The sequence below is a fragment of the Heloderma suspectum genome, chromosome 4 (assembly GCF_057233095.1).
Source record: "Heloderma suspectum isolate Gila_16-S chromosome 4, 16-S_ref, whole genome shotgun sequence".
Classification (NCBI taxonomy): domain Eukaryota; kingdom Metazoa; phylum Chordata; class Lepidosauria; order Squamata; family Helodermatidae; genus Heloderma; species Heloderma suspectum.
Window position 1 is genome coordinate 58,147,277 of NC_139461.1, and position 23,442 is coordinate 58,170,718.

Below are 23,442 nucleotides of genomic sequence, written 5' to 3' on the forward strand. Positions count from 1 at the left end.
TGGCTGCCAAGGTATTGGGGTTTTACTGGCAACTCTAGACCTGGCTAATCTCTCAGTGTTGACACCCAATTCAAGCCCTGGTGCTTAGCGACTTTCTGACCTCCCTGAGTTCTACTCTATAAGGTGTGCTGAAGCCATTAATTTGCAGGGCTAAGAGCCCCAAAAGTAAAACATGTTTTTGAGGATACAGTGGACCCTATGTGGAAAGGCCTATTAATTCTAGAAAACTAGTGTGGCTGACAAACGGTTGCTATCTCTCTCTCTCTCTCTATATATATATATACACATCTCCACCACCTCTCCACCGCAAAAGGCTGAAGCTGTCAGGGCACTTCCATTCTTATTACTAAATATTTTGAAGTCATGCTATATCTGTCCTGTTTATACAGAAAGAAAACAATATCGTTCAATGTCTGCATGATTTCAACTTCACAGCATAACTATGAAACATATGCTCACTATATAAGTATGTGTGTGTGGTGGCGGGGGTGATGGCAGGGAGACTATGCATTTAGAGGGAGATTTAGCTCTGTATTGCAGATCTCCCCCTCAGTTAAAATTATGAGTAAAAAAAGTTGTAAAATACAAATTGAAATACCCAACATGGTAGCAGTGTCACCTTTTAGTTATGATTTGATAAAGATTAATGCCTCAAAATTGTGGCTGCACTTTCTCTGTGCTGAAGCATCAGCGTTTGTCTCAGTCGGTGCCTTGTATTTCTGGCAGATTTTTGCCTCCCTCCTGCCCCCACCAGCTTCCCAAGCAGTGAGATATATAGGTGCTGTGTTAGAAAATGACACTAACTAGAGGCAATGACTTTTCAGGAAGATTTGATCATGCAGGTTTGCAGTATTTTACCATAAACCCAAAGCACACACATGTGAGACTTGCGAATTGGCTACTTGATATTCATCGCTTGCACTCCAAACATAGAATTTTGATTCACAGCCAGATAAAATTAGTATTTCAAAAAGCACAACAAGTAACAATCCAGCAGCAATTTAAATCTTTAACAGACCAGGAAACTATTGACAGCCCATCTAGCCCATCTGAGACCAGGTGTTGCACAGTGGCTAAGGCTGCAATCCTAAACACACTTTCCTGGGAGTGAGGCCCACTGAACGCAGGCCTGTTGCTAAGTAGAGATGTGCGGGATAGCACTCTGAGCGATGTAGCAGAAAACCTTGATTCAAATCCTCACTTCTGCCATGAACTCACTAGGTCACCTTAGGCAGGCTACTCTCTTAGACTCACTCCATCCCATCCTGCAATAGGGTGATGATAGTGAGCTACCTCTCAGGGTTGTTGTACAGATTGCAACCAGAAAATGCATGTGAACTGATGTGAACATTTTAAAACACTACACCAGCCTTCCCCTGCAGGTGCTCTCTGAGTGTTTTGGACCCACTCCCACCAGCCCCAGCCAGCACGGGCAATGGTCAGAAATGCTGGGAGTATATTTATTTATTTATTTATTTATTTATTATTTAAAAATACTTTTATGATCCTACCAAGGATAACATATCCAGGCAGTGTGCAGTAATAAACATGAAAAGATACCTTAAAATAAAACAATCAGCTGTACTCTAAAATCAGCTGTACTCTAAAATCAGGGGCCATAAATTAAAAATAAAAACATAGGTACCATGAATGAATAAATAATGAGTTGCAGTCCAAAACATCTGGGGGCAGCAGTCTGGAGAAGGAGACACTATACAGATGTTTAGAATCTGCTAGCTACATATAGCTGAAAGAAAATCCTATCTTCTGCTGGACCTAAATCTCCAGCTAGAATTTTATCTCAAAGTGTACCTATCACCTAGGCATACACTGGAGAAAGCATACCACAGTGTGCAAAGTAGGAAAGCAGTCCTATGAGCCAGATGCCCATAGGACAGGGTAATACATAGGGCTCCAAGTACCCAACGCCCTGCCAGCAAAAGCCTGGTGGGGCAGGAGGAACAGCAAAGGCTCTTTAGCCTCTCCATCCTTCGCAAATCCTTTTTGTACTAGATGGATTTCTGGGCCCAACTCATTCACTCACCTTGCCAGGCATGGGGGCAGTGGCCTCTCCCCACCACCACGCCCCCTTCCCTCCCTCTTCTTCCTCTTTCCAAGGTTAGACCTCCAACCCTGAGAGAGCCATCACGGAGCTTTCTGCAGTGAGAGGGAGGGGCTTGGGAGGAATCTCCACTCCAATTTCCCCCTCTGAGATTGTAGTTCTGACTATGGCCTCCGAACGGGGAGTCCTCAGCATCCTATGGCTCCTCAGAGGCAGTCTAGGGGCCGTAGGATTGCTCTCTAAATGAAGTCATAAAAAGATTCTTCTCCCACAAATCACAGTTCTCTGGGAGTGTTCATGACTTGTTTCAGAGTACACATGAAAAGGAGAAAAAAGGTAGATGTTCCTTTATGTTTCAGTGGGTTTTTAAAGTTTCTTCTGAAACTGAAAACACGCTTTAAGCCAACTTCCTTCAGTGGGCATTCATTCAGATCAATTAAGGCTGCTGCTTTTATGTCAACACAACAACAATGGAACATTTGCAATGTATTTCTTGAGGTCTAAACAGTAAGAAACAAATTCATGCAATGATGGTGGTAGCCTTAAGCGAATGTCTTAATAACCAGTTGTTATTTAATATCAAATTAAGTGGCTTAAGAGAGTAATTAGATACATCTTTAGGAGTCTTAATTTAATGAATTGCACCACAAATATTCCCCCAAGCACAAATGTGAGCTTTTTTCCAGCATTGTTTAAACTCTTCCAGATACTGGAAGCTGTATACAAAGAAATCAAATACATAAGTATTGGGAGATGGGACAAATTGTGCATCCTAGTTATGGCATGAGAGCATTCCATTAGCATCCCATGGTTACTGAGTGCCACTGTTTTACCATTTTGCCTAACCTGAAGAAACAAATGCCTAAAAATGGAAAATTAAAAGAAGTAGTATCAGCTTAGGCCACCAAGATGGAGGATGCTTTTAAAGACTATTCCCTCATTATAGAAAGATGGTTAAAGCAGCTTTAATACTAACAGAAGTCTTTTCCTTCACACCATACTGAACTATAGTAATTCTTAATCATTAGATGAGCCCCTAAGAAATGTTGCTTGGAATTTTAGAACCAGCTTTTCTCTCTTTAGGGATGCTTGGGGAATTTGATCTTTAAAAATTCCTAAAGGAAATGACTTGATCCATACTTCTCAGACTAGTGTGCAGATCAGAGCTTAGCTTTCCACAAGATTTTGCACTTCTGAGTGCTGCATCACAGTTTTTGGCAGTTTAACTGTATCATAATATGCACTTAAAATGCTATTTTGAGAGAAAGAGGCTATTGGAATAACAGCCACCATCCTTCAAAACACTGTCAGTTCTAATTAAGTCACGGCTATGTTCTAAGGACCCCCTCCACCAACCACTTGGAGAGGGGTCATAGCTCAGTGGTAGAGTACATACTTTGGATACAAAAGGTCCCAGATTCAATCTCTGGCATCTCCAGAAACCAGGAAGAGCTGCTGCCAGTAAGTGTTGACAATATTGGGCTAGATGGACTAACGGTCTCACTCATCATATGGCAGCTTCCACTCTCATACACACATACTCTGGTCTGTATTGCCTTCTTTTTACACTTGCCCAGCCACATGTGAAATTACTAGGGCTGCAACATTTTGCTTGTAAGCCTAGGCACACTTTCTTGGAGTACAGTGGAACTTACTTCCAAGTAAACAGGCATAGGATTGCATTGTCAGTCAGTTGTTAGATCAACCAATTTTAAGAATACATGTTGATCAACTGACAAGTGCTCCAGATTTAATTATGCAGAAAAAATACTTTTAATACAACTATTATAAAACTGCAGTTGGCACATGCCATCTTAGAAGAGGCATTCTCTCCTTTGTGAAAGAAGAGGATATATCTCTTTTAAGATAAAGCCTGCAGCATCTAAAATCAAAAGCTGTGCTTTTTCTTCAGAACAATTTTTTATTCTCATATGCACATTTAAAATAAACCAACTAAAACTCATACAATCAGTTAATGACCTTTAAAAACAACCAACAGCCCAAGAAATTATGCTATCCATGCTAGGGTGCCATATTCAACACAGTTAAGAGTGCAATGCTATGCACATTCAGGACTTTTTTCTGTCTAAACATGCATAGGATTGTGACCTAAACTGCCTTAAAATAAAGTATCCCAGCTTTTGTTTCTGATACCAGTATTGCCACATGTATGTCTAGAAAACAGTATCTTGGACTTTATAAGCATAACTGAACAGAAGAGAAAAGGTGATGGTCAAATCTGGCTCTGCCAACTTAAAAGGTGACTCAAAGGATATGCTGATTCAAGCAAACACTATATATTGGCAAACCAGGGACAGGAACAAACCTAAATGTATCATCTCTATTAATTTTTTAGTCTAGAATTCACCATTAAAGCATCTGATGAAGGAGGCAAAGAAAAATAAAGTTATGTCCTGTATGAATACTCACATCTCAATGTTGGTTTCTAAGGGTGAGCCACATCTTTTAGGCAAGCCAACAACAGTCGTGTTCAACTATGGCATTTTTATGAAGACTACTTTCCATGCAACATTTTGTTGATGTGCAATGTCGGTGAGCCTTAGCGAGCTTCCACTAGGGATGTCAGAGAATTCCTCCACGGATCTCGGTGAGGCTGAATGCCAGTGCATTCAGCCCCCTGAAATCTGTGGCGGAACGGCCTGCCACCCCCCCCCCCCGCAGATCCCCCCCAGGACGAGACTTACCTGGGGCAGATCTTCCGGGTGGCGGCGGCTCCGGCGGCGGCTCCGGCTGCCGGTCTTCCGACCGGCTGCTGCTGCCGCCTTTTCCAGGCTTGTGGGGAAAAAAAAGACGTGATAGGCTACGTAAACATTTACGTAGCCTATCATGGTTGGGGGTGGGTTTTAAAAAAAACCGCGTACGGAAATGGCAGCGGCTATGGCTGCCGCCATTTGCATTCCTTCTTTTTGGCCGTCTTAATCTACGTAAATATTTACGTAGACTATGACGGCGAAAATCAAGGGGAACGTAAATAGCGTAGCGGGTGCTATTTGCGTCCCTTTTTCATTCACCGTTTTAGCCTACGTAAAACTTTACGTAGGCTAAAACAGGGAATCAAAAGGGGATGCAAATGGCACCCGCTACGCTATTTGCATTCCCCTTGATTTTCGTCGTCATAGTCTATGTAAATATTTACGTAGATTAAGACGGTAAAAAGGAACGCAAATGGCGGCGGCCGTAGCCGCCACCATTTGCGTACGCGTTTTGTTTTTTGTTTTACCCAGAGCCCTCCGCGGCTGGAAATCTGGCTGCGAACAGCTCTGGACTGGCCGGGCCGGGCCTGGCCGGCTGCTCCGCAGAGCTGCCACGGAGCACAGCCGGCCGTTCGAGGATTCCGGGGGGAAGAACAGAGCACCTCCCCCCCGGCCAGGATTCCGGGGGGAGGGATGGAATGCCCCACCCACCATCAACATAATCCGCGAAAGGTAAGTCACTTTCGTACATCCCTAGCTTCCACACTAGGCATTTATGGTAGAACGGCCATGCTTTGTTTACTCACTTTTTTAAAAGGAATATGTTGTTGCCATGTAACCAATCAACCCATGGGTAGTATCCAATGGTATCAAAGAGCACTAGCGAGCTGCACCAAATCTTTCCATACCACAAATGCTTGAACAACCTAGCTTATGCAACTATAACTTTAGTTGGATTTTCTTCTTGCACATAGTTCAGAACCTAGTTTCCACTAGCTCAATGTCATTTGCACTAGCAGAATGTCAGAGCTGGATGCTGCCCCATGCTCCTTTTCCTCTTTTCAGATAGGAGAAAATCCATTCTTTCCAAAAAGTCCCAATAATAGCTCAAGCTCTACAGGTATACTATCATTAGTACTCCTCTTCCATCTTTCTGAACAGGCATGGTTTCAATGTGTGCAGCGATAGATTGCCAGGTGAGCTAATTGCCACACATCTACGCTTTGACACATTTTCACTGTTACCTTTCTGGTTGATCTTTATTTTACCAGCATTTTTGTAGTCTGAGCTAATATCCATTTTAACCTTTATTTTCTTTTTTTAAAATTAAAATATTCATGCAATAGCACTTAAATGAAAATGAGCTTTAGAACAAATGTTAAGCTGTACAGGTAAAAAAATAGGGATGTACAGACTGTGTAAAATCCACTCCATCTGTGTTTCGTGGATTGTCAGACGCCCTTTTTTCCGTCGTCCACTCGCAGATGGAAGTGTCTTTTTTCATCATGCGGGAAAATACGCAACTAATTACCTAGGAGGTTTCGTAACTATTTACCTTATTACGTAATGTTTAGTGTATTGTTCCCCCATTCCATTCAACTTTTCCTCAGCAGAAACTTGAGTATTTTCCTACGAACAAATATGCGTAAATTTTGGGAAAGTAAAAAAAATCCAAAAGGCCACGGACTCCACGCGGCGTGAGGGGGTTGCTCCGCAGCGGATTCCACAGGTTGGATTCTTAGAAATCCGAGCTCATTTTAGTCCGTCTTAAATTTCTCCAGCATCCCTAGAAAAAATGGCAGGCTTTGGTGGGTGCCCTTTTCCAGATCACATGGCTGTGTCATACCCACTAGTGTGGACAGAACACAGTGGGAAAGAACACAAAACTGCTGCACCTCCCGACGTGTGAAAAGTCTATTGCAGTGGTGGCTTACGACGGAACAGCAAAGATTGGATAGCCCTGGGAGCCACTCCAGAAGCAGCCTCAGGGCCAGCAAAGGAAATGAAGGCTGCCCAGGGCTTAATATACGCCAGTTAACCCCAGAAACTGTTTTCAGTACCAGGGCTCAATGGTGGAATCAGTCACAACTAGCTATTGAGAAAAGACAGCCAATTGCACATATGCTATGTTGCTTCCCTCAGCAACGAGCGACCACAACCAAATTGGACTGACAACACAAGGCACATTCATTGATAAAATAAATATGCACATCAGAACCACTTGATCTAAAAAGAATATGCATCTGCGGGTGTGTAGAAGTAGATGGGTTGGATCCAGTGGTGTCATTCTGCTGAGAGAACTGCTTCCACCAACAGATCTGGGGGGCATGCAATTCCTCTTCTTCCCCGCAGCCTCCCGTACACCCTCAAAATCTGCTCCAGAGGGCTGGGAAACCCCCTGGTTCAGTGTTCTAACTGGCACAAAGGACTGCAGGGGCAAGAGAAAGGGAGAGAGTCTCGTTGCACTAGCAGACATCTGCTAGCATGGTGTTGAATTTAACCCTTTATATAGACATGAAAAATGCATGTTCTTGATTGTGACCCATTTTCAACATGCATGGAATCTACCTCCTTGAGGCCTTGATCTCCACAGTGTAGACCACAGCCTGTTCCCAAGTTCAACATGCTACTACAAATGCATGTCAATTTCAATGACATTTTAGGTATTCTTTGGGCTCACCCTACCTTTGGGCAGAGTAAGGCAGCTGCCTCAGGTAGCTGATTTGGGTGTCATGAAAAGACAGCAAATTGTTACTTATTTAGTGTGTTATGGCTGCATTTTTACTGCAAGGGAGGAGAAGAAGTGCTTATGGGATTTTCTTCCCGTTGTATGGTAACTCGACCAACCTTGGGTTCTATGCACCTTGACTTGTGGGGCAGGAGGGGAGAGGAATGCCATTTGTTGCTTCACCTCAGGAAACAAACGGTCTTGGTCCAACTCCAAATAATGCTAAGGTAAAACACTACCCAGCCCCCAAAAGCCAGATGTCATGATGTCCCACAAAGTTTCAGCAGTTTAGCTTCCACTGGAATCTAGATTGCCTTCAATTATTATCTTGAAAAACTAATTCACTTACCTTGTCTGCAGTTTGAAAGAAAGGAAATGTCAAACTTGCATTCTGCAGCATATGACCAGCTGTTGGGAGATGTAAATTACCCATAGTAAATACTTGCATATTCTTCATTTTTTGAAAAACAGTTGACTCCACTTTTTAAAAACGCATTAGATGGCAGGGATGAATTTTTATTTATTGTTTATTAATAGGTTGGCAGATTTTTGTCAAGTATAGTATGTGTGTGTGTGTGTGTGTGTGTGTGTATGTATATAACACACAAAACATGGAAATAGAAAAGGGTGTGCCAACCACTGCACAGTCCAAGGGACAGAGAATGTTCGGATCTGAATATGGGAGGATAAAATCCATTTCCATCTTGTGCATGAACTTGTGAGATGGCTACAGGCCATCTGAGCCACAGTTTGAGCAATTAAGTCAAGGGTGGGCAACCTGTGCATCTCCAGATGTTTTGGCATATAACTCCCATTATCCCTAGCCAGCATAAGCAATGGTGAGAGATCATGAGAGCTGTAGGCAAAAACATCTGGAGGGCCACGAGTTGCCGGCCCCTGAATTAAGTAGTAATTCAGAATATGACAACAGAATAACAAAATCAGTCTACCTAGACCAAGGATGACTCAAACGTCTCCTTCAGCCCCCACCCATGTAATATGCTGCTCCCACCAGGCACTGGGTTTGAGACCTGGCCTGTCTCAAGCCCCGTTCCTTCATGCAGGGCGTCCAGAGAGATGGAAGTGCTGCTTCCACTCAGCAAAGTGCCACTTCCCATTCACTGAGCAGCCCACACAAAGTGAGAAAAGATAGCCCAAAGGACTCAATAATAATGCAGAGGCATTGTGGACTTCCTGTGACTTCCTGTAGGGTACCTGCCAACTTGGAAGTGGTGCCTCACGTGCTGTTTGCATCACCTATGACTCACCCGATACACCAGCCTTTTCTCCCAACAGGGGAAGATTCTCCCTGGCAGCTGTAGCTTCGTAGCTGAGGCCCTATCCGGGAGCAGCTTTGCCAGGGAGGATCATGTCCTCCACGTTGTATAAGCTGACCTAGACCAGCTGTTTAACTGATTATTTTTGCTAGCCGAAAGATTTTTCTTTTAGGGCAAATTAAGTATGGGTAAGATCCTACAAATGCACAGTAATCAAAGAAGACATTAGACATGGTGGGAAGATAACATAATTTAAAGCCCAGGTGATCAAAATTGCCACCCCTTACCAGATCTTGGCCTGAAGTAGGTGTCAGCTACACAAATGACAACTTCTGCACCGTACTCAGTATAAAATTAAAATATATGTTAGCTATATTCTAATATTTTTCATCTAAAAGGATTTGTGGAAGAATCTTGGCATTCACTCCTTGCAAGCTATATTAGATATATCATTTGTTGCAGTGCAAATTTACAGATTTGCACAAATAATCCTATAAACCCCAATTCAAAAGGTATAAATATCTACCCAGGGGAAAAGGAATTATATCGAGAGTTATGAATCCATGAGGCATCAATATAATTTCCCTAAGTCTACCAAGTTAGGTACGTTGATCATCTTTGCCTCATACTTCCTTTAAAAGAAACTGGTATATATTTAAATTACAGTCTTCTTGTGATTCAACACATCAAAGCTAGCTAGCAGCACATAAATGTGTACAAAATTATGCCTGGCATAGAGAAAGTCGACAGGGAGACATTTTTCTCCCTCTCTCATAATATTACAACAACAGTCTTCTCATGAAGCTGATTGGTGGGAGATTCAGGACAGATAAAAAGATACTTCTTCACACAGCACATAGTTACACTATGGAATTTGCTACCACAAAGTGTAGTGATGGCCACCAATCTGGATGGCTTTAAAAGGGGATTGGACAAATTCATGGAGGAAAACAGTATCAATAGCTACTAATCCTAATGGCTATATGCTACCTCCAGTATCAGAGGCAGTATGCCTATGAACACCAGTTGATGGGGAACATGGGCAGGAGGGTGCTGTTGCATTCATTAATGCTTGTACGCTTCCTGTGGGCAGCTGTCTGGCTGCTGTGTGAACAGACAACTGGACTAGATGGGCCCTTGTTCTGATCCAGCATGGCTCTTCTTACATTCTTAGGTAATAAAATATGTTTATTGTTGGGTGATTTTGACTATGGTTAAAGATTTCTAGATCAGGATAATATAGATAACCATAATACACAAGATCTCTAATCTTTTATATCTACCAACCAAGGAAGGAACAACAACAACAACAACTTTCAAGACTATTAGCCCTTTTAACCCTTCGCTGGAAATGAGCTTATTTATTAATTCAAGAAAATTTCTACTCCACTTTTCAACCCCCTAATGCGCCTTTGAGATTGACAACAAAAAAGGAATCAAAATAATGAGATAAATACATAAATTAAATCATTAAAATACCAGCAACAGAGGGACATAAAACAACCGGGTCAGTTTAAAGACACATTGCCAAAGCAGAGTAAAGGTATGATGGGATAAGGAAGTATTTCATGCCTTCCTAAAACGTAGACAGCAAGGGGTTCTACAATGTAGGTGCTACTACCAAGAAGGCCTGTACTCATGCCCCCATCACACACACCTCCAAAGGTAGCAAAACATACAGCATGGCCTCAGAAGTTGTATTCATCGCACAAGCGGATTCATGCAGGAGGAGGTGGTCTTCCTGATCCCAAGCCTTTTAGAGCTTTATAATAACCAACACTTTGAATTGTGCCTGGGAATAAATCAGAAGCCAGTGCAAGTGAAAAAGAACTGGCGTAATATGTTCTAAGATGCAAACATTAGAAACGGCGGGGGGGGGGGGCAGCATCAAAGGTAGGCGTGGTTAGGCACCTGCCAAGGGCCCATAGGGCCCACTGACAAGAGCTCCCTGGAGTTGTTCCTTCTCTTCACCATTCCAACCTACTTGCTCTCCTGCCTCTTGCTCTGGCCCAGACAATGGGGGTGGTGAGAAGGATGAGCAGTAGATGCCACTGCCTACTTGCTCACTGGCTCTCCACCTATAAGGCAAGCAAGCAGAAGCAATGAGGAGGAGGAGGCGCAATCCCAGCTGGTGACAATGGCAATGAGAAGGTAGACTCACTGAGGGAGAGGGCCCATTCAGGGTGCCTTGTCCAAGGGCTCTCAAAACTGGCATTCCTAAAAAGGGCAGTCCCATGTAAGCATTGCAGTAGACCAATCTGGATGTGACCTGGGGCCAGGGTTGGCCTCCCAGTGATCACCTGTGCCCCATTTTCCAGCCAACATGGCTCTTCAGAGATCCCACCCACAAGCCAGAGGGTAGATGGTGGCTGCTCTGGAGAGCCCTGCTGGCCACTCTCCCAGCGTGACTGGAGTTTGCCACAGTGTAAGAGCAGGGCCAGCAGAACTCCCCAGAACACCTGCTGTAGAGCTGCCAGGCGGCCGCTCTGGAAAGCCCTGTTAGCTCTGCTCTCCCAGCATGGCAAATGCTACAGTAGGAGAGCAGCCAGTGGGACTCTCCACAACACCTGTCCGGTGGCACTCATCCACCTGTGGGAGACCCGCCTGATGAGGGCAGGAGCGTACAATTCACCACTCAGAGCAAACCAACAGTGGTCATTCCTAATTGTTAAAGCTATGCCTTAGTTACCTGTCATTCAAAACCATCGCTTGTCTTGTCCTCATTTCTTTCAGAGATCTTTTTGACAAATTCTGATGCAACACTCCCCAGCTACATATCTCAGTAGGAATCGCCCCTGAAAGCGTTCCCATGAAGAAGCTATTGTATAGAACGCACCCCCCCATCTTTATTTAGGTATCATGCTATTGTATTCATTATTTCTAATACTAACACTCATGCAGCATAAGCTGACACTTGTTCATGAGAAACTAAGTCCCACTGTGTTCCAGGGGGCTAACTCTCAGGTAAGCATGCTTTAAAACTGCAGTCTACAAAGACTGTATAAATAATAAATTTAGATAGCCTTTAGAATGTTCAGGGAATTGTTCCCCATGGGTACTGAACATATGAAGGGGGTAGGGCAAATGTGAGAAGGGGGTTAGCAAGCCCCCTAGATGCATGTTTGGAGTCAGTCTAAATGGGGCTATGCAAGTACAGATGTACACATGTAAAGCTCCCCCTACAAGGATTTGAATACTGATTGGCCAAGCTTCTGTCCCATGGAGGAAGCCCAACATCTATACTCATGTAGGCCACCTTCAGGTTGACACTGAACACTTGGTGACAGGGACGCATGCTGACATCCATAGGCTGGGGCTAACATAAACAGTCTCACCACCACCTTAATTTGTTCAGTACCCATTAGCATTAAATGTCTGAATAGAGCTTATGATTACGCAGGTATGTCTACAGGTCCATACCTGCCTTGCTAATTTGTTGCCTCAAAACAGATATGGGCCCAAAGTAATGGTATACCTCTGCAGCTTTTTCCCCCAAAGCATTTCACATTAGTATTAGGAATAAAGAGAAGTTATAATTTCAAGAATATCTGTTGACAGTAAAACCCAGTGCCTAAGACTTTAGCCTGTATTCTTTATTTCAGTGGCTTCCAACTTCCATGGGATCCACATAAAACTATAACTGCTCTTTTGATCCAAGCACTAAACCAAAAGTAAAATTCCTTTTGGGTCACTGCTTATTCAAGTTGGTGAGAGCAGCTATTTGATCAAAATTCACAAACTGAACCAGTAACTTGAAGAAACCCTCACATTTGGGGTGGAGCCATTTTGTGAAATGCTGTAGTTTTGCAACTCCTCTGTAGCTCATGATGCTCCAATGACATAAAAATACAGGCATCTCACAAGAGATATGGAACTGTACTGGAATTGGGGTCAACGTTGCCCCTGCCCCAGTGCAACCTCTAATCCTTCTCACATGATCCAAGTTCTTTCAGAATTCCCTGTACCCTATCAGTTTAGCTGCAGTCCTCACAAGAGGGGAGGGAAAGGATTTTCTCAGCAACAATTTATTGTTCCCTGTTGTAATGCAAAGTATGCTGGAGTGGCTCAGTTCTGGAATGGGCAATTAGGACTCATCAGCTTTACAAGTGACCTGCTCCTGGTGGAGATGAAAACTGTTAGAACTCATTAATTGATATGGATAGACACAGTCGTCTGACGTTTTGGTCTCATCTTGGGGGCATGGCTCTCAGGACTCACATGATGGGCACCTGCACTTCAAAATGTATCGCTACGCCGCTGGTGATAATGACACCGCTTTAACACTACAAGAATGAGCTCTTAACAATTCACCACACATTATTTTCAGCAATTGCTTGTAGACACAGTGATGACCCATGACCACAAAAGAGGACACGAGCACCAAGCACTGTTTAGAGCAACGGCGGCCAGATGTTTTGGCCTACAACTTCCATCAGCTCTCACCATTGGCTACGTTAGCTAGGGCTGATGGGAGTTGTAGGCCAAAACATCTGGGGGGGGGCACAAGATGCCCACCCCCTCCTTTTACAGAGAGTTCTAGAGGGCACACAGAAGATTTATGGACACAAGGATCCCTTCACGTTTCAGGCTGCAAGCAGTGTTCTTCGGGAAAAATTTGTCAAATGCAGCTACACAAAATATACTCATGGCTAGACAGAGTCTAAGGAAGCCTGTTTCCCCTAATGAATGCTTTATGTGTATTAAAAGCACTTAGCAAATACTTTCTCCCTAAAGGATGACTTCACAGCCCAAATTGTGCTGGGACACTGAGCTAATTAAATACTGAATAAACCTTGTGTACACTTTCTAGAACACTCTGCGCAACTGTGATGACACATCATCATCTGGAAACCGCTGTTCTCATCTCATATCTAAAAATGGCTGGGAACCAAGTTACACATTATTCTGTCGGTATGGCTATTGCGTGGATCTGAAGCCTCATGGGAACCTCTTTGCACAGTTACTTGTCTGGGCTGGAAACAGTTAAATTCCCTCTCCATGCCTTCTCTGATTCTATTAATCACCAGGACCACCACACCTGGATGAAGCTACATGCATTTTTTAAAACCTGCACGTTAGAATATAAAAAGATCTTATCTACTTTGGCTGCAACTCTACAAATTGGTGAATGGGTGCCATTGAAATCAGGAAGTTTTACTCATACATAGCTGCATGATCACACCCTAACAATATGCTTTTCACAGCCACTGGAATAGGGATTTTAGGTTTGTCCTTGGCAGCATCACATCCGATTTCCCTGGCCAACAAGCAGGTGGAGGAGAGGGTCTAAAAAAGCTGGACCTTTCTATAGAATTTCTCTTGATCTACATTCCATCTACTCTAGCATCAGGCCTTGCTTACTTATTTTTAACTCAATGTGGCTCCTCCCTAGGTAATTATCCACTCTTGCACACCCGTCACTTTGAAAACCCAGAAGGAAGCCTTTGGTTTCCCCACCCTTGCTCTTTAGATCCAGTTCCTGTGCTCTCTACTTGAGCCACCATGAGAGGGGAAATATTTTACTACTTGTATAAAAGATTTGCAGTCCTAGGAAGAAACTGGCCAGTGCTGAAAAGTGCTAATATGCTTACAAAGGACTCGAGCTGTTTTGCTTTGATCAAGCAAGTTCACCTCTTGGACAACTTTAATTGAAGAGAAAAAAAAACCCAGAGCTGGAAAATCAAATTTCAAGGAGGGAGGAAGGGTGGCCTTTTAATAAAAGAGTTTCTGGGGAAAGATGGTAGGCCTGCCCCACAGAATTCCATCTTTGGTGGTAATGTGCGAACTAGCCATTTTTGCAGTAGCTTCATTCATTCATTGTAATAATAAAACAAGAATCGTCACCCAGTCACACTCTGGGCCAGGGTCAGCAATGCTGAGCACCTGTCTAAGACCACTCCCCAGAAGGGGGTCCATCGCTGATCCCTGCTCCTTCTTCCCCACCTTGCTCTCGCTGCCTGTTCATCTGCCCTCTCCAGGTATAGCAGCAATGACAAAAGCAAGGAGAAGGAGAAACAGCCTCCACTTGCTTCACCTTCTCCTTCTAGGCAGCAGTGAAAACTGGGTCCAAAGGGAAAGGGAAGCAAATTGACAATGGTGATTGTGGGAAGAAAATGGACCCGCTGAGGACATCTTGTCCAAGGACTCCCCCAAATCTGGAGCTAGCACTTTCCTGGCAGCCCATTCATTCCATGTTTTCCAGTTTAGTGCTCAGAAATAGTAGATCTTTGTGGAATCATGACCCCCAAATATGAGCATATGATTGAAAAATTCCAGATCTAAAGTCAGTTAGAAAAAGTCACTTTCCAGGACTTCACTCTAAAATGTCCTTCTAGGTAGTACACCAATATAGCAGGGATATACATCATCATGTTTCGTTTAAGTCTGGAAACTGGGAACTGCCTTCACTGAATGCTTATACCAGTTAGCAAATTAGCTTAAATGCCACAATATAGCTATTCTGAAGCTTGACTACTCAGGTGCTTTTGTATTCCTCAGTGAAGATAAAATTCCATGCCATTGGGGAGGGAATCCCAATGTCCAGCTAGAGAAGGGCTGGGGGTCCTCCAGTCCACAGGTTACTGTGCAGTAGGGGAAGTTCTTATCTCCAACCAGCTGCTGATTGGAGAGAAGAGCTTTCCTCAATGGGGAGAGGGATGGGGCCTAGGAAGGAAGCTGCTGAGTGATTCAGTCCTACTTACTTTTGAGTAAACATGGAGAGCTGTCCTGCGTACTTGTGAGTAGACATGCTGCTCATGCTTACTTTGAGTAGATATGCACAGCCTTGTTACTTAGGATGCTATTTGAAAGTGCTGTTAAGTAAGCAGGACTGAATGACTCATGAGTAGAAATGGAAACACCTTGTTCTGCTTACTTAGGAGAAGGCTTAAAACCATTAATAATCACATTTTGGCCATGCCCACTCTGCCATTGGCCACACACACACACTTTGCCGCCCACAGATAGAACACGTTCCTCCCCACCCCTCAATACCTTTCCTAGATTAGAATTTGTCCGTGGGAATGAAGACGGTTCACCACCCTTGAATTAGAGACTAGACCCAGCCTATCTTCAAATCAGTTCTTCAGCCTATGCCTCTTACAGAACAGAGGCAAACAGCAACCTCATATCAAGGAAGCATACCAGCACATGTCATGCTTAAACATTTGAAATGTATTTTATGTCAGGAAAACAGTGCAGTCTTTAACAAGAGCTGAAGCAGTATTGATAATCCATAGTATGGATATGTTTGATAATCCATGCAACCTCTGCCTTGTAGACACCCTAGAAAATTTCATTCTTCTCATTGTTGGTTGTTGGATGAAGCCATCCACCTGCTACAATAAAGTGGTTCTAGAATTGCCCCCTTTAAATGTTGCATTAGCACTATGGGATGAACCCACAGTGCTAAGATAAACATTTAAAGGAGTAATATCGAGAACAGTTGCAATGTTATCTCTCTGGAATTCTCTCAGATGAGACACTGGCTTCACAATAAAGCCACTGATCATAATCATGACCATAAAGTGGATCATTTAAAGCCTTATGGAATGCCATTTTACTAGCTTGGCAGAGTATCAAACCACATGGTGGTTATTCCAGTTTTAATTACTCCAGAGAGAAAACAAAAACAGCAGTATGTGTGATCCCACATGCACACTTACTTGGGAGTAATCCCCACTGAACTCACTGATGCTTACTTCCATATATCTCACTGATGCTTACTTCCCTATAAGCATACATAAGGATAAGCTGGTAGACAGGTTACGAGCAGCACACTATATGCTTACTTGTATTTCACACTTCGTGACCCTGGTGCTGCCCAAGAAAGTCAGCCAACCTAATCTGCCATAGCATTCCATGACTAGGTAACAAGTCTGGTTTACAACTCTGAATTAGTCATCTCACTCATAGAAAAATCTCACAGAAAAATGCTAAAGATAAGAAAAGACAGGAGTAGATAGATAAGAGGTACCATCCAACCCTTTAAAGAATAGGGATCTGAAGCAGCCTGCCTATCAGGAGATATGGGAATGGAAGTCACTTCCTGCCTGGCCAGGAGGAGCAGAGTCTTTGTAAATCAAAAAGAGTTCCCACACAACCCTGCTAGCAGGGGTCCTGAACTGATTGGGTGATAAATAGTGAAAGGATGAGAAAAGGCTGGGGTGGAAGGAGAGGGGATTCAGGTGATTGTGTTATCTTAACACCAGTAAGCTTATTATCAATGATCATGTTCACCTAGGTTAAGAAACAGTCATGCTTTTTCCAAGTGTTAAAGTTCCAAACCTCAAACACATCATTCATGCTGACATAAGGCCAATGGAAATCAACTGAGTTTCCACTGCAAAGCCATTAAATTACTGAAGTGTTTTCATCTCCCCCATGCAAACTCTATTGCTACTGGTACATTTCTCTCCATTAAAACAAGAGGAGGAAACTGCATATTGCGATGAGATGGTGGTAACTGCTGGTACCTCAACCATCTCTGAACATTAACACCACCATGTCATCTAGGATTCCAGTTTCAACGTGCTTGTCATGTTGACAGGAGTTTCAGCTTGATTAAAACAGAAGAAGCTATTCTACGTTAGTGCCGTTCGCTTTGCTATTATGGATGATAGTGTTGCTGCTGCTAAATTCAGAGATCAAATCTAGCTCTTAGCCATTGCAAAGCTTCGAATATGTCTCTTGGCCAGAACCTGTGGCAGCCAGAAACTGCCCTTTCCTGTGAAGAGGTGTGCAATTCATGAGGCACTTAAGTTTGTAGGAATGTAAACAGTAAAACCATCCATCTCCACATGAACAAATCCCTGGGCATCAAAAAGTCTTCCTTATACTCTCAAAGCCATGAAAAAATACAACCAAGAGTCCAGCTTCATGCAGTTTTAATGAGGCTTGTCAATACAACACAGAAACACTGTTAAAAGGGAAAAAAACTTGATATGCTTAAGCAGCACTATGATTCTGTGTAGCAGAAGACACAAAACCTTGATAATAAACTCTCCAAACCCCCTTTGCAATAGATGACCTAGTCAGAACAGTATTTGAAAATCTTTCAAAAACCATTATTTCCATAGATGCCTAACTTCCTGTGAGAGTGTTGGTTTATAATACCTTCCATATTTGGAAATGCTGTCCCACACCATCTCAGCATGTTTCACAATCTGTTTTCATTGGTGCCTGCCCAGAAGGAAAGCCACAATTTGATATCACTGTTATCTCAATAACTGCTACTATTTCAATCTACAGAACCACCAAGTAATTTAAATTTTCTCTCATGTTCTTCAGGGCAAGTATGGCAACAAGTAGAACAAGATCAGATTTCATGTGCAAGACATTCAGGATCTGCTCCATTTCTTTGGTCATATTTATCTATTCCAACTTTTACAAATATATTCTATTCAATTTGAAAAGATGCAGTTGTATAAATTGCTCTGCATTATTTACAAAAACCAGTAAAAGCTCAAATCAAAAACACCAAACAGCTCTTACATATCATGAGTTGAGCAAGCTCACCTACCTTGACTATGAAGTGCCAACAGGAGAAAATCCCTGCCAAGTAATAAACTAACACACAATTAAGCCGATCTACATCAAAGTATGCTCAGTCTCAAACAAGTTATTGCATTCCTTGCCATTTGCCTAACCAAAGGGGGAGGGAGGGAGAGAAAGAAATTAACTGGATTAAGCAAATAATGCTACTCAGTTCAATGAAATTACATTTCTGCATCTGAGTGCAAGTGTGTAATCATTAGAGAAAATATTCCAGGCAAACAAATACAAACTAACATTTGGTCTTTCAGTTTAGCTCTTCCTGAACATGACTGTATTCTCTCCACTAACATGCATTTGTAACCCAGCCTTCCTCCAAGGAGTTTATTCTCACTGTAATTCAGTGAAGCATCTCCAGGAAGGGTGGGGAAAGAACTCTGTTTAAAGCCCTAGACCAGCCTTCCCAACCCTGGTGTTCTCCAGATGTTTTGGACTACAACTCCCAGCATTCCTGACAAATGGCCAGGTTGGTTGGGACTGATGGGAGTTGAAGTCTAAAACATCTAGAGGGTTTGGGGGGGCTGATGTACTGAGATAGAGAGATCAATGGTCTCATTTAGTATAAAGTAAGGTTCCTATACCAAGTATAAAGTATATTATTCCTAGAATAAGACTAGGTTAGACAGAGAGAGAAAATAACCACTTGGCCAAAGCCAAGTGAGCTGAAAGCTTGCTGGTCCAGCCGCTCTACCGCATTGGCTTTTGACTTGTCAGGTATATTTCTGCATGCTATAAAGCTACCCTCTCTCAAAAGACAGAGAGAGAAGAAAAGGAGAAAATGTGTATTTTACACAGATTGGAAGATCTTCCTGCATACTGGTAATGCTGCCAGCCACAGTGGTTCTCTGAGAAGGTGTTTTTTCCCCCTTGTTCTTTAGATAATCTCACTGTGCACCATCCTTTAAGCTCTGAACAGTTTTACAGCTGTTGAGTTGCTAATGGGAACTTCATGTGTGTGTCCCTAGCACAAGTGCTGTCAGGAAGAAACCAAATGTCCACCTGAGGTATGCAGCAGTAGCCATAAATATTCCTTTGAACATTTACCATCTGGAACAGTAGATTATGGCTCAACAAAAAAGAGCTGGACCAGCTTAAGGGCACTGTCTCCCCCCCCCCTTTTTTTTTAAAGACAGTCTCATCAAGCCAACTGATTTGAGAAGAACACGATTTCATACCCCTGCTCCATTTCCCCATCTTGTCAAACAGGAACATAGGCACCTAGGTTTGTCTTGAATTTTCAAGGATATTGAAGCCGCTAAGGATATAGTCCTATGCATGTTTCGATAGAAAAAAAAGTCCTACAACTCCCAGCATTCCCCAGCCAACATGTCTAAACATGTCTAGGTTTGTAATCCTTTGCTCACTTACCCCCAGATAAATCCCATCAAGCTCAGTGCGACTTACTTCTGGAGTAAACATGCACCAAATCAGGTAGTACATCAGTTATCTGAAATACAGCTAGATAGCAGGAACCAGCCTTATAATTGTACTTGCAGCGTACCATCCTGTGGCACACACACAGTATTTACATGTTGACGTTCTTGACACTGCTGCACCTTGTCTTTATAATAAGGTTGCCAAACACTATATCCTCATGGAGACAAGCTGGCTTGCCACATTCCTGTGTTTTTCCCCCCTGCTTATGGAAAGGTGCTGCCTCTGAGCCCTTGTCACATTTACCTCCATTTGCAAGTGGCCGTCTTTTGAGGTGGCAAAATATCTGGGAAAGTTTCTACCTCTCCTTAGGAGCTTTGAGTAGAGTGGAAAATCAAAATACTTCAATTTAGTCATTTAACTCCCAGACTAATTAACAGCTCGCCAATACTCCTATTTGATACTGCCAGGGGGGTTATTTATAAGGATATAATTTTCTTGCAGAGGCGCACACTTGAAAATCAAAGCAGAGTATAATCTGTAAAACAGCCAAACAAACTCGGGGGTGGGGGGAGGACAACACTAAGATGTATATGTTCAACTTGAAACATTTTCTCTGGGTACTGATATTTGGCATAGTCAAGTGCCATAATCACAGGACAATCATCAGAAACCCTTGCATCCTACCTGTTCAGATCTTATTTTTGAACAGGTGTATCTTTTATAGAATCTCCCACCTGCAAAAGCTGAGAGCAGTGCTAGACTTTAGAGCAAGACATCATTCTTGAGTGACAGATTAACACATGCTCAACACACACACACTGTGCCAGCCTTCCCCCAACCTGGTGCCCCTCCAAATGCGTTTGGACTACAACTCCCATTATCCCACAATCAGCAGGCTGTGGGATGATGGGAGTTGTAGCCCAAACGCATCTGGGAGGGGGTCCTAGGTTGGGGGAAGCTGCACCATGCCTTCAATAATGTCAATCTTAGTTCTAATACACCTCATCAGCAAACCCAGCATTCTACTTAACTTGGAGCGTCGCTCCCTAATTCAACATAAACATGGCAACCACACACACACACACACAAACCACCCTCCCTTGATCCTATGCATGTTTATGCCGAATGAAATCTGGCTGACCTCAGCAGTGCTTCCCCCGAAATCAGAGGTCCTTTAAATCCGGCAGTGAAGGCTGCAATCCTTAGAGTACTTACTACGCAGCAAGCGATCCCCACCGTGGGGCTCGCGTTAGAGAAGTGAGCCTAGGATCGCCTTGCGCGAGTAGCGTCTTTAGACGCAAATGAAGTAATTTTAAACCTCTCCTTCTTTTGCCTTCCCTGCTCATTTAAAAAACAAAACCCCTCTTTCAAATTTAATTAACACTTCAGATAGCCTGCTTCGAATCTATAAATACAGAGAGACTTTAATGATCCGTTATGGTGATGCTACTTAGTTTTCAGCGACTCGTAAAACTTTCACAAACAGACCTGCAAATGAATTACATCCATCTGCTCCGCTGCAGCTGCGAGGGCAGCTTCTCCACATTTGCGAGGCTGCCGCTTTCTTCTGCCTCTCTCTCTTTCTCCCTCCCTGGAAAATCCATGCGGAAGCTTGGCCAAGTCATCGACATCCCCCGGTCCAGCCTTGCTTTTTCCAGTGGGAGCCCTCCCCAGAAATTACGGAGCCCTCTCCAAAAAGAACCTGGCGGCGCGTCTGTCCCACGAAAAGTCAAACAGAACACACAACCCGCCGCGCTGCTGGACCGACGGGCATTTCAGCAGCCCATTCGCCCAATCTGAGGTGGTGATGGAGTTCCTCCCAAAACTTTTCTTTTGGTGGTGGGAAGAGCATTAAAAGAAGAAGTACGCACACGAACTTGGAAGAACTCCTGCTGGAGGCATCTAAGAGTCCATGTCATCACCCTGTCGTGTAATGATGAAGGCTGCTTAGCAGCAGAAATATCCGGGGGGGGGGGGGGGGAGAGAGAGAGAGAGAGAGAGGTACGACACTGAGGGCGCAATCCTCTGCATGTTTAGGGCGCAATCCTCTGCGTGCGCAAGAGACTTTTAAGGGGCAATCCTATGCACGTTTAGACGGAAAACCGTCCTACAGCTCCCAGCATTCTTGGCTGGGGAGTTGTAGGGCCCTTTTCTGTCTAAACGTCCATAGGATTGCGCCTCTCCACATCCCCGTCGGTCCCGTCCTGTCCCCCGGCCTCACAAGAGGTTCCCTAACCGATACCTTCCAAAGCGTGACCTCAAAATGCATTCAGGAGGCTGTTGGGGCTGCGAGGCCGGACGGATGGACAGGCAAGCATCAAACTCTGCCCACTGTTATCTGTCAGCTATACAATAGCAGCATTGATAAGGCAGCAGCAACTGGCTTTGACAAGTGGGCTCTGCTAGCATTCCATTTAAACCCAGGATTTGGGGGGGGGAGGGGGGAGGGGGGAGGGGGGAGGGGGGATCCTTCCATGGCTCGTCCCTTTTTACCTGAACAATCTGCTGTTTCCTGCGGGGCGGGGGGGAGGCGCCCTCTCTCGCGCTCCTGCCCACGCCGCCCTCCACCGCCGGCTAAAGGGGGAGAAAGAAAAAGAAAAACCCAGGCACCTCTTCTGCGTAACTTGGGCAGAGGAGACCACACAGCTCCGGCTCGGCAGCTCTCGGCTGTCCTAATCCCCGCTCGAACGTGATGACACACGCTAACCCCAACCATCTGTCGAGACACGTCGTCCTGCCGCCGCCGCCGCTGCCCCTCTCGGCGCGCCGCTGCCCAGTCCGACCGCCGGGCGCGGGGCGGCTCCGGCGGCGAAGAGGGAGAAACAAAACCCGGGCTCGAGGTCGGCGCGCGCGCGCTTCGCCGAGTAACCTGAGAGTTGCCGACAGAAAGGGCGGCTATTAAAACAGAGGGAGGGGCGGGGAGGGGTCTGCGGGGGGGGGGAGGCGGTCGGCCGCGTGTTTATTGCGCCTCCCCGCTCCTCACATTCCCGAAGGACCCGCAGGGTGACATGCCCGCGAGAGAGCGAGAGAGACAGAGAGAGAGGGACATAAACCGTGGATCACTTTAAAAAGGAAAAAAAGGGAGTCTAGAGGAAAAAATGAGAGCCTCCAGAAAGGCGCTCCTTAACCGGAGAAGGAAGGGAGCAAAGGCTCCCCCTGGGGATCCTGACCCCAGCCTTAACGCGCGGCTCGCTTGCGCTGAAAGGGGGCCCGGCCCCTGGAAACGCGGACACCCGCCGCCCGGGAAGACGCCGCGGCTGCTGCTGGCACTGCCGGGAGAGGGGCGGGGGAGGAAGGGGGCGGGGGGAGCGCCGAGCGCTTTTTGAGGGTGAGGGAGTCGTCGGCCTCTTACCCCGGGGTAGGTTACCCCCACGGGGCTCCAGGCGTTCTCGGGCTGCCTTGAACTATCCCCGTTTTCCTGGGAGGAAGCCCCCTTGAACGCAACGGGACTTACTTTAGAGTAGACATCTCCGGGGTGGCACTGTCAGCTCGCGGCGCAAAGAAAGGGAGTTGGCAGTCATGCCGAGAACGACAGTGCCGAGGGTCAAAACTGCATACAAGCCGAACGTTGCCTAACCCATCAACTCAGTTCGTGTATGAACTGATGTAGATGTCCGGCTCGCTTGTGCGTCTTCTGTCTTCTTGGGGGTTAGCCCCATTGTACTCAGTGGGGCTGGCTTACCAGTAAACACGCATAGGATCAGACTTCATTTCAACAAGTTTTATTATGTT

At 44.6% G+C, this 23,442-nt stretch overlaps 1 protein-coding gene across 2 annotated transcripts in view; it reads right to left on the reverse strand.

Annotated features, from left to right (window-relative positions):
• The window catches only part of SULF1 (sulfatase 1), a 145,445-nt gene extending 122,864 nt beyond the window's left edge, over window positions 1-22,581 (reverse strand). Inside the window, exon 1 of one of the 2 annotated variants that reach the window (XM_084849353.1) lies at window positions 22,321-22,581. The gene's annotated coding sequence lies outside the window, so the exon portion shown is untranslated. Of the gene's footprint in view, window positions 1-22,203 lie in introns of both variants that reach the window. The other variant, XM_084849352.1, reaches the window with a different exon arrangement.
• Between the last annotated feature and the right edge of the window lie 861 nt (window positions 22,582-23,442).